General features: G+C 38.6%; 1 pseudogene; it reads right to left on the bottom strand.

Moving 5' to 3' along the window:
• LOC143385920 (dimethyladenosine transferase 1, mitochondrial-like) overlaps positions 1-10061 on the bottom strand; it is a 45790-nt pseudogene extending 35729 nt beyond the window's left edge.
• Positions 10062-17206: the final 7145 nt, after the last annotated feature.

Genomic DNA, 17206 nt, shown 5'->3' with positions numbered 1-17206 from the left:
GCATTAAAGACGTTCACTATAAACTTCAAGTGGCCACAAAAATAATGACAATAAGCTACAGACAATAGGTGGAATACTGTACCCCCATCTGCCTACAAGATGTTTACCCTCTAACCTATGAATCCTTGGGGGAGTGATCCGAGACAGAAAAGGGATTTTGCAGATGTGGTTGAGTTAAAGATATTGGATTGGGGAGATTATCCTGGATTGTTTGGGTCCAATAAAATCACAAGAGTCCTACAAGAGAAAAGCAGCAGGATTAGAGTTAATGGAAGAGATGTAGAAACAAGAGCTGATGAGTATGGGTGGCCCCTAAAAGCCAAAAATCAAGGCATCAGATTCTCCGCTGAAGTCAGTAGAAAAAACACAGCCCTGCCAATCCTGATTTTACACTTTACATTCCAAGAACTTTAAAAGAATACAAATTGTCCTTTTAAAGACATTGAATTTACGGTGATTTGTTACAGCAGCAATAGAAAACTAATGCATAAGGCAGAGACTGTCAAATCAGAGGGAAAGGACCTGACTAGACACTGCCTACAGAAACCTATTTAAAATATAAAGTAATGAACAGAGAAAAGTGATATAAAAGAGAGTATTTTGACACTGATCAAAAGAAAGCTGGAATAGCTAGGTAATACAAGACACAGTGATTTCAGAGGAAAGAATATTACCAGGGAACAAGAGATCATTCCATAATAATAAAGGGGTTACTCCACCACAAAGACAAAGCAATCCTAAGTGTTCATGAGCCTGATAATAGCACTTCAAGAGATCATTTCATAATGAAGCACACTGACAGAACTGTAAGGAGAGAGACAAATCCATGATTATTATTTGGAGATTTCAATACTATTCTCTCAATCAATGACACTTCAGTAGACAAAATAATCACCAAGGATAAAGAAGACCTGAACAACATTAACTTGATTTAATTAGAATGTACAGACTGTGTCATCTAAGGACGGCAGAATGCATACTCTTACAGAATACCTGTTCTTTTCAGAAGAATGCATGTTCTCTTTAAGTGCATGAGAACCATCTCCCCAAACAATATTCTAGGCCATGGGCTAAAATCTGATAAGATTTACTATGCTTTAGGTCACATAAGCAGGTTCTCTAATCACAATCCAATTAAACTTAAAAATAATTACAGACAGAATTGAAAAAAAAAAAAACCAAAATTGCAAGCTAAATGATACATTTCTAAATCATCTAGAAGTCAAATACAAATCAAAAGGAAAGTGGAGCTGAATGTTAAATGGAAATTCCGAACTACTTCTGAAATCTTTCCTTAAATATACACCTCAAAACTTTTTTGAGGGGCTGGGGTGGTGGCTCAGTGACAGAGCACTTGCCTAGCATGTTTTAGGCACTGAGTTCAATCTTCAGCACCACATATAAATAAATAAAATAAATAAAAGTACATCAACAACTAAGAAATATATTTTTAAAAAACCCTTCTTTTGAAGTCTTCCTGTAAATTCAGTATCTTAAGGTATATAATTTCTGAAAGAAAATGAAAATTAAAGTACAACATATCAAAATTTGTGGAATTCTGTTAAGCAGTACTTATCAGGAACTTATAGTACTAAATGTCTACAAGGAAACAAAAAAAGCCTCAAATCAATGACCTCAGCTTCCACCTTAAAAAAGCCGTAGAAAGAACAATAAAGCCCAAAGTTAGCAGAAGGAAGGACATGAAGATTTCAGAGCAGAAGTCAACACAATTGAAAATAGAACACAACAGAGAAAAATCAATGAAACTGAAAGCTTTGTTTGGAGAAGATCAATAAAGTTGACCAATCTACAGCCAGAGCAATCAGGAAAAAAACAGACACAAAATAACCAAGACCAAAGAAGGGAAAGGTGACACCGCTACAGGTTCTACAGATGGTCTGACATTAAAATGATCAAGACCAAAGAAGGGAAAGGTGACACCAATACAGATTCTACAATGGTCTAACATTAAAAAATATGATTCATATATTAATGAACTAAAAAGAGAAAAATCATGTGATCATTTCAATAAACTCGGAAAAAGCAGTTTTGCACACTCAATATTTACTCATTATTTCACCCACCCCCACCAAAAAAACAAGTGAAACCTCAGCAAACCAGGAATAGAAGAGACCTTCCTCAGCCTGATAAAAGGAGATCTAGAAAAAACCTACAACTCACATCACGGTCTGTGGTCCAGACTGAATGTATTTCACCTAAGGTCAGGGACAACACAGGGGTGTGTATTCCTACTACTGCTATTTCACACTATACTGTGGATCCTAGCCAACAATATAAGATAATCGACCACCAGAAGAATCAACCACAGATGCTGGAATGCAGAAGGTTAAACTGTGTTCATTTGGTGACAAGATAATGTACACAGCAAATACTAAGCAATCTACAAAACAGCCACTAATAAGTGAGTTTAGCACGGTTGCAAGATATAAAGTCTACCTCTAAAGAATCAACTGTTACGGATAAATTTGACAAAATTTGATGCACATGCAAAACTTGCAAGACAAATCAGAGAATATATTCCATCTGATTCAAATGTAGGATATGTCAAGATCACTGTACTGTCATGTGTAACATGAAGTAAAATAAATAAAAGTAAAGTATTTTAAGTAAAATAAATAAAAAAAGAAAATATGGAATATACTACATTCAAAGATGAAGAGAATATATCATTAAGACGTCAATTCTCCCCCAAATTAATCTACAGTTTCATTTTTAAAAATCCTGCCAGGCTTTTTAAAAAATGAAAAATTTGATAATCTGATTCTAAAAATATAGGGAAATCAGGTCAAATGACACTGAAAAAGAAGAGTAAGGTTAGAAGACTACACTACTTGACTTCACGTCCAAGTATAAAGATACCATAATCATTGCAGATTGATATTGGTGAAAAGATAAACCTATGAACCAAGGGAACAGAATTCAAGGCCATGGTACAGACTGACATGTATAAGACAACGATACTAAGCCAATTCAATGAGAAAAAAGAAAGACGATTTCAACATATGGGGCAAACAAAACAAACCACCAAAAAACCTGAGCCCTCATCTAATAGCATACACAAAAAATCATATGCGTCACCGACCTCAATACAAAGGTAAAGCAATAAACATCTTGGGGGAGGGGGAAGGAATAATTTCTACCAATCCTGATTGGCAAATATTTTTAAAATATGACAGGAAAAGTATCATATTTATTTTTTAATGAACAGAAATGTGTTTATGTGTTTAATATTTAAAGATACTTCAGATTCAACATGTAAAGAGACAATAGGTTGAAGACTGAAATAAATATCAAATATGGGAATTATTTAAATAGTAAATACAGCAGATGCTTATTACTTAGAAAATAGCTATAGTATTTTTTAATGTTTATTTCTTTTTCCCATATTTTTTATTGGTGCATTATACATAGTGGTGGTATTTGTTCTTACATAGTCATACTAAAAGCATATTTAAGAGGAAAAACTGATAAATTTTGTGCTCTTCAAAAAACATTGTCAAGAAAATGAAAAGATGAGTGACAGCTGAGGAGACAATATTTGCAAAACATGTATCTGAACTATATAAAGATCTCTTAAAATTCAACAAGAAGCAGAGAGAGGAGAAAAAAATTAACGAGCAAAAAAAAAAAAAAATCTGAACAAACAAATCCTCCATGGAAGATACAGATGGCAAATAAGCACATGAATACATATGCAATATGATTCTTCATTAAAGTAGTGCCAATAAATCATAATAAGATACAATCACTCCTGACTAGGATGTGAAAAACACTATACTATGAACTAACAAGAAGAAAAACCCTCATGCCCAATGATGGAAATGTAAAAGGGTACGGCTATCTCCCAACCTATATATCCACACACAGAGTTTCATAGAATGTTCAAATAGCTTTATTTTCATGTTCAATGGTAAAAAAAGCACCTGAAGTCCAAAAGTAGGTGGATATATTTACAAAACTGGCGTATCCCATAAAATGGAATACTATTAAGCAACAGAAAGAAGCAAACTATTGGTAAGACACCTCAACATGGGTGAATCTCAAGAGTAATTATGCCAAATAGAAAAACATCAGACAATGTTTTCTATTTGGCATACTGAACGATTCCATTAATACGAGCTTCTAAAAAAAAGGAAAACAATGCAATGATGAAAGCAATCCAATGGTTGCCTGGAGAGAGGGAAGGGGAGGAGCAGGGGATGGGTTACTAGGAACACAGGCACTCTTCATGGAGAAGTTCACTATGTTGACTGCGGTGATGGTTTTGTGTGATCTTCATATGTCAGAACTCAGTGATTTTTATATTTGCAACATAGGCAATTTACTGAGCATCAACTGCACCTCAACAAAGGTATAAAACAAAATATTAGCATGGCAAATTCTTCATAAATATTTTCTATTGTTGTTATTAATGTATGAAACCTTTCAAAAAGACCAAAATGAAGAAGAATCTGAACTGTCTGAAGGGAACACGTTATTTATGAAGTTATCTCCAGCTCAGAAATGACAGGAGAACCCATCAAGGCTTCAAGCTCCCTGTGCTGTCTGGAATCTCTTTACTCCCCTCCAAGGCACAGAGAATCCACTCAGCCATAAAAATGTAAAAAATAAGTAAGAGAAAACATCAAAAAATGAACACCAAGAACCACACAATTGGAATGTTACAACATCAAGAGAAAAAAACCCCAGGTGCCTGATGCAGGCTGGAGGAGTGGGAGAAAGCCCCACCATTTCCACAGCACTGCAGTTTCCATCGTGCCAGGAGTCACATTAATCTTGCCCCACACTCATTCCAGATGAGCAGTCTCCTGATCAATCCTGAGTCACCAGAGGCGCCTTTATTATTGTGGACAACAATTTAACCATGTATTTATAATTCAGATTTACCAAGTGCTTGCTAAGTGTCAGGCATCACTTAGTCCCACCAACCGCCTACGAGTAACTGAAGCTGAGACAGCATCTGCCCAGAGTCATACAACTAGTATAGAGCCTGACGTCCACATTCTTCAGCACAGAACCGCACCATGCGGTGTTCGGGAAGCAGACACGGGTTTCTCACCTCAACAGCACTAAGTTATCACCAGCCTTCCTTCCCTGAGTTGCCTCCTGATTACACTATGTGAACTAAATTAAGCTACAAATGATACACTTTGAGCCAGAGGACTTTTTATAAATTATTATACTTTCTTTAAAAAGTAATTCTATTAGCTTAGAAACCACTAAAATGGAATCCTTAAAATAGATCACTCTTCTTCTGCTTTTACTCAGTTTTATGATTAATTTAGGACCTCTAATAGAAAGTGGTTTTACATATTGAAACATTCTTTATAGGAAAAAGAAGCCTATTTGATAATTTAGTACCCAACATTTCTTTTTAAGGTGAGTTCCTTTTCTGCACAGAAGACACTAAGAACTAATTTTATTTCTTCTGAAATGATGAGCAGTCATATATATATCTCCTATAATTCACCTCGAATTTAGCCTTGATATTGGGAAAAAAGAGCACAAAATTTCTGATAACCCATAAAACATATTTATTTTACTATTGAATGACTCCTTTAGTCAGCTCACATGACACACAGATACATACACAGTTACAGAGGCCGACTGCCTTCTTAGTTCCCCTCGAGTCACCACTTGACGCCTGTTCTGCAGCAGGCACTGCCACCTGTAGTGCAGATTCAGCAAGGAAACCAACACACTGAACACTCTACCCTCACGGCACCTACATTCCAGAGGAGTGAACGGAGAAACGAGGAGAACACATACACCATGCCCAGTGATGTGAAATCTAATAATAGTAGAGGGTTACAAGGCACGGACTGGAGGACCGGGGCAGGGGGTTGAGAGATGGGGGCACTGGTCTTTAAAACAGCCTGTCTTCAAAGATCTTCAGATCAGATCACAGAGGAGAATATGTAATTAAACTGATTCACCCCTTTGCCTAATAAGAAAGAATGAATGTAACTGATTCACCCCTTTGCCTAATAAGAAAGAATGAATGTAACAGATGAGGAAATTTGAGGGTTAAAAAATCCCTTTAAGGGAGAAAAAGTCAGACAAGTAGTCCTCATATCCAGAAAATGCTACAACAAACCTGAAGGGAATTATGCAGTATCCAATTTCTTTTTATCATCTCATGAGCTCATCAATAATAACATTATTCCCACTTCCACCTCAAGTTGAGACACAGTTCTTAAAACAAGAACATGCCTGAAAGCAAAAATCACTACTAAATCCCACATTTGATCAAGAAATACGTACCACGTTACAATACCAAAGTAAATCATTATACAATTCTTTAAGGCCTAAATATCAGATACAGATGAGAAATAAATTGTTGTTTCTAAAAAATCTGATGTATGCACACAAACTCCTACATCTTTAAACAAATTTTCTCATACTGCTCTGACAGAATTTAAACATTTTTCTATTAATATACACACAAATAAATATTAGAATATACTAATTTTAAACCCATTAGCCCTCTTCTATGGAAGAAAGAATGTGGATAGTTTTATTGTTCCATTATAGTCACATAATAAACTGTCAAAGGCTCAGGGCTCTTTCAATGTTTCAGAATTACACAGGAATCAAACAGAGGCCCTAAGTCATTAAGTGCCCCCTATGAGGAACTCCCTTTACACGAAGCCTGACATAATCGGTTCCACTGTTTGCCGAGGTTTTAAAAACTTAAGTTCCTCCTTATTTCAAATCCATGATCCTGTCTCCCTCAATTCCCACCTGTTTTAGTTCTTAGAAAAGATCAAAACAAGCTTATTCTCTCTACTGCCAGCCTCTGATAGGCAGCTAGGAAGATCCTCCCTCAAGGTTTCTTCTCTCCCAAAAAAATATACCATTCTTTCACATATTTCCCATGTAATAATAGTATCTGTGTTTTAAAGGTGTACCACTTCAATCAAACCTTATCCTAAATCTATAAGCAGAATGATATAACTTCATTTCCTCACTTACAAAATTCTTTTATAAGAATGTTTAAGCTTAACAATTAGTCTCTCTAGACAAATGAATGTCTTCTCTGCCTTTTGCTTGTGGAAATGCATTTTGAACCTAAATGAATGAGGTTCACAAAAGTCATGCCAATGAGTCATTCTGGCCATTACTGATTTTCACTTTTTTAAGGAGCAGACATGATGTACACAGACAATGATAAGTGATTTAAAAAAAAAAAAGGGAACTGAAAACATTTCAGCATCATTGTATTTTCAAGCAGTAGTCAACAGACCATCTGGGGATGCTTTATAGAATGCAGATTTCTAGACCTCTCTGTACAGAATCAAAATCTCTGTGATTCTGATCTGTAGTCTAGGAGTAATTTCTGTAAACTTGGTTGCCCAGAGGCCTAAGAACAATGGCCTAATATTTTAAATTGTGTTTTTGCTCCCTAATAGACACTTTAAGTATCTTACCTGTAATCCAGGAATAAATCGAGTATCCTTTTCAACCACCAAGAGATCAGCAACATTGGCATTGAGAATGGACCTTGTGATTCCCCCTGGCCCGGGACCAACTTCATAAACATAAGCATTTGTCAGATTGCCAGCTTTCCTTACAATTTTATCTAGAGGGAAAAAAAAAGTTTAATTATCTTGATCATCTTGGCAAATTTCAATGTTTAAACTTTAAACTGTACTAATTCTTTAACAAAAACAGAATTATCATAGCACATTTCCTTAAATTCAGCAAAATGACATTCACAATCAGAATCTTCCATGCTGCTAGTTGAAGGTGCAAAAGCAAAAAGTGCAGTCAGTCTCCATTTTTACCCACAGACACCTATTTGGTAGTCAGAATGGCAATGGTATCACGTTCCTGGGTGATAAGACTCTCAGAAATTTTAATTTTTGGACACTTTCAGATAAAGTTTAAATTCAGCATTACAGGTTTTCTAAGCTTTGCAAATATTCACTCTAACATAAAAATAATAATTCTTCGAATAGTCAATTTAAGTCAGCAGACCTTAAGAAATCAGAAGGGTAGAATACTAATGTTTCATTGCAACTTATCATTACTTCTGGAAAAACATACAATGTGTTGGTCTTATCGACTGAGATATTAAAATCTGATCAACTGGGCCCTCTAGGATAGGAAATTTAGCTACTAAAAACACACCAGCACTTTTCCTCTGACATAAAGTTCCAACTTTGCTTATTTTTGGTAAGCTTATGTAAGCTGAAAGGCAAAAAATCTCTTTCAAAGATTTGTTCATAGTCACCTAAAAAAGCAATGGCAGAGAAAAAAACTCCAATTCAGGTGTAAATTATAAAGCCAGTATTTGCTCCCTTACAGCTATCAAATGCCTTAGAGGGAACAAGAATGATTAATTAAGCATAGGCTTTATGTAGTGAATTTAAGATTCTCATTTTAAAAAATGTAAAACTGTAACAGTAGGCAGGACAGTGTTTTCACCCTCAAACTTCTCAGGCATTCAAATACAAATGAATATCAAAGATGTAATGTCAAATCATTAAGAGTGAGTGTCCATCTTGGTCTGCTCCTACATGTATTTTAATCTCCCTGTGTGCTTTGGTTCTCACAGGAAGAGTGAATTATTATCATCTACAATCTGGAACTTATTCCTGAGGCTCAGTAAAGACTCACAGGAGGACCGGGGATGTGGCTCAAGTGGTAGTGGGCTCGCCTAGCATGCATGAGGCACTGGGTTCGATTCTCAGCATTACGTAAAAATAAAATAAAGATATTGTGTTCACCTAAAACTAAAAAATAAATATTAAAAAAAAAAGACTCACAGGAGAAAATGTAAATGAAGCTTCTTTTTGCTGTTAAAATAAAAAGACCTGTTATCTTCAGCCCTAAGAATGGTTTTTATATTTAGCATGTGGCCTATAACTAGTTGAAAGGCTGGTACTAGTTAACCCAAAGAACGTTGGAAAATGGGCAATCTTTTAAAGCTCTTGTAGTAGGCCCCTCTTCTAAATAAATGACTTGAGTGGAATTAGACTGTTTTATCCAAAATGATATTGCTACAGACAGAATGAAAAATTCAGGTCCAAGAAATTAAAACAACTTATTTATGCTTTATAAACTGTACATCATTTAATAGAAACGTTTTGGGTGATTCACCGATTTTTTTAACTTCTACAGGGAGGCCAAATAGTAAACTGAAATATCAAATCTCAAAATCTCAAAACATGAGTACTGCAGAAGTGAATTAGTGCACATATTTATAATAGAGCTTACAGCGATCTCATACAAAAAAAGGGGGTGGTAAACAAACATAAAAACGTATCAACTCAGGCACCTCAAGCTGGTGAATTTCACTGTTTATAAAAATAAGGCGTGGGAATGAAAACTACCTGCTCACTCTCATAGCTTGTGCAATATGTATTTACTGATTATTTGCACTCTCAAGGATTTCTTAGGCTCAACATGTTTAAATAACGAATCCTACAAAGATTTCAAAACGAGTTATGGCTAAAAGCTGCACACGACTTTAAGCCCTAATAAGTTCAAACTGCACGAAAAGCAAATCTGATGGGCACGTGCAGGCCCGCTGCGGAGCGTAGTGAGCGAGACTCCACCGCCCCGGCCCGTGGGGAGCTCAGCGCCCGCACCGCCAGCCTTCGCGCGCCGACACCCCAGCACGCCGGGCTCCGTGCAGACATCGCACTTCACGTGTCTGGGCCGGCGGGACTCCGGACTTCTGTCGTGCAAAGCTAAGTGAGAACCTAACCGAATGCAGGTCGCCCACCTACACAGACAGGGCTGTCCCTTAAGACCCGCCGGCGAGGTCCCAGCGAAACCCCTCGCCGCAACCCCTGGGGCACCGGGGACACCACGGGGGCGCACTGGCTAATGCATCCACCTGTCAGCCTCAAATCCAGAAGAAAATTCTGGGATAGCTGCTTCGCTGCTTGCAGTCTGAATAACTTAATGAGCTCTCAAATGGTGGGCAGCGGCGGGAGACGGAAGCTGCTGAGGTTCCCGGAGGCAGCCATTAGGCCCACAACACACCACCCGGCCTTTCCCGGACCGCCCCCACCTCCGAAACGCGCGGCGGGGGAGGAGCCTGAGGCAGTAGGTTCCGCCTCCTGGCTCTCCTTATTGGTTGGCTGTCCTCCCCGGAAATTACGAGAACGGACAGGAAATCCGGGTGTGCTGATTGAGCACGCGCTGTGCCCCACGGAGAGCGGTGCAGGATGGGTGCGCGGTGGTTTCCGCCCTTGAGCTTGTGGAGGGTCCGTGGGGCTGGATGCTCGCGAGTGGGTGGGGTGTGGGAGAGTTGGGGAGCGCCGCAGTCCGGTCGCCGGGGGGCGTTGCAGGCCTTTGCGCTCCAGGTGCGGGTCTGTGACAGGTAGAATGCGGGTGACTGGCGGCAAAACTCCCTCTTGGCTGGGTGTTTTAAGAACTCATCTCGCAGGTGCTGCACGGCACGGACGTAACTGCTGTCAGCCTCAGTCCTTAATCTGTTAAATGGCCCTCTTGTCGACTTCGGAGTTGTAGGCGCTGATTGAGAGGCCCCCAAGTGCGAAGTTAGAACTTGGTGGAATGCGGGGCACCCGGCGGACACTCAGTAGTGGTGGGCAATACAAGTTCGGTGGCAGATGGATGCGATTCATTTCAGCACATTGGTTGAGAGGGCCAGCATAAGAATGCAGTTCCTCCGGCCCTTCACACTGTATCCCATGGAGGAGAAACCCACCTTCTTCATGTTAAATTAACCTGAGTTTCGCCCGAGAATGCCTCCACTCTAGAGTCCCTCCTGGGGAACAGTGGCCCTGTGTAGTACCTAACCTGAAAACCTAATCTGGGAGTATCCTTTTGTAACAGCTGAGTCTCAGCTGATTACAACAGCAGGGCTCTAGTAAACTGCTGGCGGACAAATAATTCAAATAAGGCAAAACATCTATGTAATCAGGCGTCTGTGTACCTCATTATTGTTTTCTGTCCATAAATCCTGCCAAACGACGTTGCTGGCTGGAGTTCTTTGAACCTGTTGTGGTTCTGGAGGCTGCCTAATTTTAGAATCGTGAATAAAAGTCAGGATCTTTAATCTGAGTTTGTTGTAATGTTGTCTTGTAGTATTTTAGACTTTGGAAAGTGTTTTCAGATACTTTAAAAAAAAACAAACTTATTACAGCCTTGTGGAATAGGACAAGTAATACTAACCTCAGTGTACTAAGTTTTTAAAAAGTTATTGGAAAACCAAATAACAGTGGTTATGATGTTGAAGTGAGAAGTCCCTTGAAATTCCAGTGGAAACCCCAACCACCTTCTCTTACTTAGAACTCTGAGATAATCTGATACAGCTTCTAGCTTTAGAAAATAGAGATGTGACCCCCTAGTGGTAAGGAGATTTGCCTGATGGGGCATCAAAAACGTAGGTTGAAAGTTTGAACTCTCGACCCAGAGGTCTTATCTACCATAACACATTAGACCTGGGAAAACATTCGCTCATGTTATCTTGGCCATTTTGTTTTCCCATCACAGTTTTTATGAGAATGAGATTTACTGTGAAGAAATGAAGGTGAGCTGCTCAGGGTCACATAACAAAGTACATGAAGAAGGCAACCTGAGTTTTTCTTCATCTGAGTTCCTGTCTTATTTGCCATATCTCTCAACTACTGTATCAGCTTAAATTATTTTTTAAATGAATTAATTTAGGTTAGTTTTATGGCACTATTTAAATACATATAAATAAGAATCTAGGTATAAATTTAAACTTACAATTTTCATATGACTATTTAAAACACAATTACAATAAATCTATACAAACTTACAAAGCCCAAACCAATTCTCTTGTTAATTTACAATGATGATTGATGTTAAATCACTACTCTTAATGCTGGCTGGCTGGCAGGATTCCTTTTTCTTTCAAATTCAACTTATCAGTGCTATAGTGTGCCACATTTTGATTGAATATTCTCATCAGTTTTCTGGATTCAAAATACTAACAAATCTTTGTTCAAATTTTTTGTCATTATCATTTGGGAGAAGATGGATGTTACATATTAAGTCTGCCTATGTCTATTTTCATTAACTTGAAAACAATTGAATTGAATAATTTGGTATCAATTCTGCTGTGAGTACATCTACTGCCTCAAGTCATAAGGAGGATATTCAGATGACCCAAAATATAAACACATAAACTTCTTACAAGATTAACAGCAACTTTTAAAATTTATTTTAAAAATAAATTCAAAAGTGCAAAAACACAATGTCATGGAGAATTTGTATATTCCTGAGAATTTGTCCCCAGATCTAAATAGGGATTTGTCTTAAACCATGCCATCTGCAATAATCTTTATTTGTGAGGTTATGGCCCATCACCCAGCAATGTCCCTTGCTACTTCTCTTAATTCTCTTTTCAATTCTGGGTTGTTGGTTCACAAAGATGTTTAGTGACTCACTATCACCCGGATAGTAAGTGAAGAAGCTGAGTGTAGAAGACAAATCTTTTGATTCTACTGCTTTCTGAAAAACATTGTATGTGTTAAATAATTATTGAACCAAATAAAAATTCCATCTTAGAAGAATCTTCCAAGCTTTTAATAATTCTTGAGATTCAATTTTTATCATCATAAATATCTAATCCTCAGTCTTTTAATTTCAGAAAATTATGCATAACTCCTTGCAAAATCCTATGAAATCAGCAGGGGGTGTTTTAGTAGTGTATTTCACATATTAATGCAAACAGCTTTCTCCCTTAAAAGAGAAGCATGCAGTTTCATCAGTTTTGAAGCTTTGAAGCGTCTGCTCCATCTAGATATAGATTTTAATATGCTAAAATATTATAATTAAAGCAGAAATTACTAGCCCCACCTATCAGTGAAGATGAAGAACTACAAATGATTCATACCAAACTATAACGCAGAAGTCTAATTTGCATGAATCCCAGAAAAGCTATATAGGAAAATTACTTATTATTTTAGTATTTATTTTAATGAAAATGCATATGTGACTTTATTTGATATAAGTCATTTAGTGTCTATTTATGGGAAAAGTGCTAATTCTAAAAGATTGTCATTTTACAATTCCCTGAAAGAGACTTGAAAGCCACAAAGAGTAATATCTTCCTGCCATGTGTGAATTTTCAAAGAAAATTAAATGTGGCTTTGAATTGCCAAGTTGAACTTTAAAAAAATGACTATTATGGTATGTAAAGTGCCCTTTTCTGATAGTATTTTATAATTCTGTACAATATGACTTGATGCTCTAGAGAAATATTAAGAGCTATATTTCATACACATTTAGTTTCTTTCTTTCTTTCTTTTTTAATGGCTGTTTGCCCACCGTTCACAAAAGAATTTAGTGACCTACCTAGAGGGGAGAAGGAAAAACGCGATGGTTCTGAGCAGAGACCAAATGCTTATTCTGTAGGGACAGAAGCAGGGCAGCTTATAGCAAGCAACGCAGCCTAATTGCCTGAGGGAATCATGTAACACTACTTTTTAAATATGGTGTTTATCACTATTCCAGGCAGTACTCAAAAGCCTGCTCATTGTCCCCAAAGATCTGTGAATTATTGTCAAGTATCCTAATGAGGCAATGAAGACAGGCAGTCCTTCAATTTGGGATGACTCAGGGAGCATTGGTAAAATTTTTCCCTACACAACAAAGCAGGTCTTTTTGTGAATGAAGAAAAAGTTGGCATGTGCTAAAGGCATTGTACAATATTAACCTTCATTATATTATCTGTTTGTTAGTTTAAGCCTCAACATTTAATTGGAAAAAGTCAAGAATAAGTGAAACCATGAATATGAATACATTCACAATGAAAATTTTCTATGAGCTCAAAAAGCGATGGGAAAGGTGATTGCTGTGTGAGCAGGAGGTTCTGAGCGCAATGAATAAATGTGTATTCCTGAGCATCTTGGTGCAGCCCCCTTCCTCTCCCTGGCAGACATCTATGGGGAGGCTAGTTAATAAGGGCATGCATCTATTTCTTCTTTTTCTTTCCCAGGTCCCCAGTCCTTGCCCATCCTTGCCTCACTTCCTGAAGACCAAAGTGTATGCTTAGGCCATAGAATGAATGCAATGCCTCTTTGCACACAGCATGACCTGTGCTCTGTGTGCTTCCATACAAGTGAGTGAGTAGGAACTCATTCCCAACCACTGGCTGCCTATTTCTCCAAATGATAAGGGGAGCCTTGCTTAACTTGGAAGAGGGCCAGAGCAGACCTGTTGGCACCTCTCACTTCCCTTTTGACTTCCCCCTTTGGGTAAGCCTGCTGTTGGACTGTCCATATTCCTCTGTACCTTACTAGGTTTCCTCTCCTCTAAATCACCCCCAAGTTATTATGGTCCTCACTGTTCTCCACAGTCCAATTTAAATCCATATTTACCTAATGAATTTCAGTTATTGGGTTAATGACCTAGGAGATACCTTTTGATTATCTCCCAGTAATAGCTGTGCTTGCTCCAGGTTGGAAACTAGGACCTGGAAGACATCCTGGCTAAAATTCTACCCTGGCCATGTCACTCCTTCACCTAGGATGAACTGAGCCAGTTCCTGTTTCAGGTGTGAGGGTGGAAGCTATAAGGGAGAGAAAAGCCAAGCTACTTTTAAAAAAAATTTAGCAGGTGAAGAAGAGCAAGAAAGGAGAATTTGTGGCTCCTGAAAGCCAACAGAGCCTTCATGTGTGTCCTGTCTTCATCTCAATGCCCGTACCTCTATCTTAAATAGGTAAGAAAAGAAATCAGATGGGGCTGGGATTGTGGCTCAGTGGTAGATCCCTCCTCTAGCACGTGCGAGGCCCTGGGTTTGATCCTCAGCACCACATAAAAATAAATAAACAAAATAAAGGTATTGTGTCCAACTACTTCTAAAAAATAAATATTTTTTTAAAAAGAAGAAGAAATCAAACCCCTGCTGAGCTATCCAGCTCCGCTGCATCTCCAGTCCCTCTTCACAGCCAGACTCTTCAGAGTCAGGTAGACCAGCTGTTCTAATCTCATTAGTTCCCTTCATTCTTTAGTCCACTCCATTCTCGATTCTAAAACCACCATTGTGAAGATTCTCAAGGATCTTTATTTTTCCAAATCCAAAAGAGAGTCTGTATCCTCATCTTACCTGTGGATGACAACAGGAGGTGGATTTATCAGCACTGACTACATCTCGGGCCCAATCCTAGAATTGCCCATATTAACTTGTTCAGAATGCACACCATATCACCCTCTTTCACTAATGAGGAAAGTGAAGCACAGAGGAGCTGAGTGTCCAAGTTCATACAACTCTTCACTGACAGAGAAGGTGCTGAACTGGGACAGACTAGAGCATCTGCACACTTCAATTTCACCCCCCTTCCCGCCCCCGCATGCACCCGGACTCACAGTCTGACACAGTCTGTTCTCTTGCACGGACAACAACTCCGTGTCTTTCTCTTTCTCACGAGCTGACATCTGTTGCTCCATCTAAACTCTCAAGCATATGATTCTCAGTTCAAGATCCTCCTCTCTCTTTTTCCTCCATGAAACTCTTTCCACAAACTTTCCCACATAATAACTCACCCTGGCAACCTAGAAGTTCATGGCTTCCTCCCAATGCCCCAATCCCATTTCCATCACCAGATCCTGAAAACTCTCCTAGCCACATAGGTCACATCTGACTTCTGTTTGTACTCCCTCCATCTTTCACATGGCTCCTTGAAGCAGCTTTTGGTCTTCTTGCTCTGCAACTCATTTACGTCCCACAGTAGCTGTAGAATACTGAAAAGCCAATCTCCCACCTCATTTAATTTGCCTTCCTGCTAAGTTGCAGCCATGCTGGGTCTTCTTTAAATTCCACAAGTATATCAAGTTCCCGCTTCCTCTCTTTTTTTGCAAACACAATTTTCTCTGGAATGATCATCTCCCACTCTATAGGTGGCTAGCACCTTCATCTTTTTCTGTCTTAACTTTAAGGTGACCATCTCATCCAGAACATTTCTAGATGAACTCTAACAAGATAGGGAGTTAATTTGACCTATGGTAAACTTTCCCTAAGGTTTTATTTTTACACTTTTCCTTTAATTTTGTTTTTAAAGCATAGTCTTAAGTGTCATATCAACAGATTTCCTTTAAAGATTCCATTTTGGTAGAAGGGTGCCATAGAACCTTTTTCTTCTTCTCCACCTATGTCTCAGCTAACTGATCTACTAAGTGGTGACTGAGTCTAATGATTGAAAAGGATTCTGGAGGTCACGGAGCTGGAGCAAGATTTTGGAGGCTTTCCTTGGGCAAGCATTGAATCCTTGGTTGCTACTCTGGGGGGACTTCTAGGGAGTCTGAAGGGAGAAGCTAGTGTGGCCCAGGCACCAGCGAGGGGTAGATGGGGATACTGGGAGAATTTATTTATGACAGACGTGGCTGCCCTATTTCAATGTTTTAACAAGCACATTCAGGTGAGATGTCAGTCAGTAGTTTTTGTGCCCAGGGGACTACCTTTTCTGGGACTCTCCTTCTCAGCTTTTTCTTTGACTCTTTTGGTACAACTGTCACTCAGTTCATTTATTATTTTTGTGTTTACATGTTTTTCTGGGCATATATGTCCATTTTCCCTATTGAAATATAGGATCCATGGAAACTGGGTAATATCTATTTGTTCACAATTGTGAACTGATTATTCACCTCGCACAAATCCCAACATACAATGGATGTTTAATAAATATTCACCAAGTAAATGAATAAAAATGACTCCCTATAATTAGTTAGGGGACACTTTATTGTCAAAGGAATATGTAGCTTCCACAATTAAAGCCGACCTGGAAACTTAGCACTCCAGGTAGCTGTTAGATCATCTGGTTGGTTTGCTTTTTCTCAAGACCAACTGCTGTGAAACCATCTCCTCTGCATCCCTAGCAAGCTCACATTTCCAAGCCAGATCTGCTCATGCTCCTCTTTAGCTCAAAAATGTCCCAGGTTTCTGTTTCCCATTCAGAAGGTAAAAGTTCAGACTCCTCACTATGCCATTTGAGGGTTCATGCAGTCTGGATCCAAACTCCTGTTTGGGTACACTTCTGTTCATGTCTCCTTTTGTTCCCCCCCTAGTGTATCCCAAAACTTGCTTCTCCACAAGAATCCCTCTGCAACCTTATTTATTCACTCTGCTGAGTGAAATTCTATTCATCTTTCTGGCCATAACACAGCATGACCCTTAGCGAGAAGCCTTTTGATGTGGACCACCTTCTCGCTGCACTCCCTGTCTTGGTCCGAACCCCTCCGA

This window comes from Callospermophilus lateralis, chromosome 11 (assembly GCF_048772815.1).
Source record: "Callospermophilus lateralis isolate mCalLat2 chromosome 11, mCalLat2.hap1, whole genome shotgun sequence".
NCBI lineage: Eukaryota > Metazoa > Chordata > Mammalia > Rodentia > Sciuridae > Callospermophilus > Callospermophilus lateralis.
This window is presented reverse-complemented; position numbering and strand designations above follow the sequence as displayed.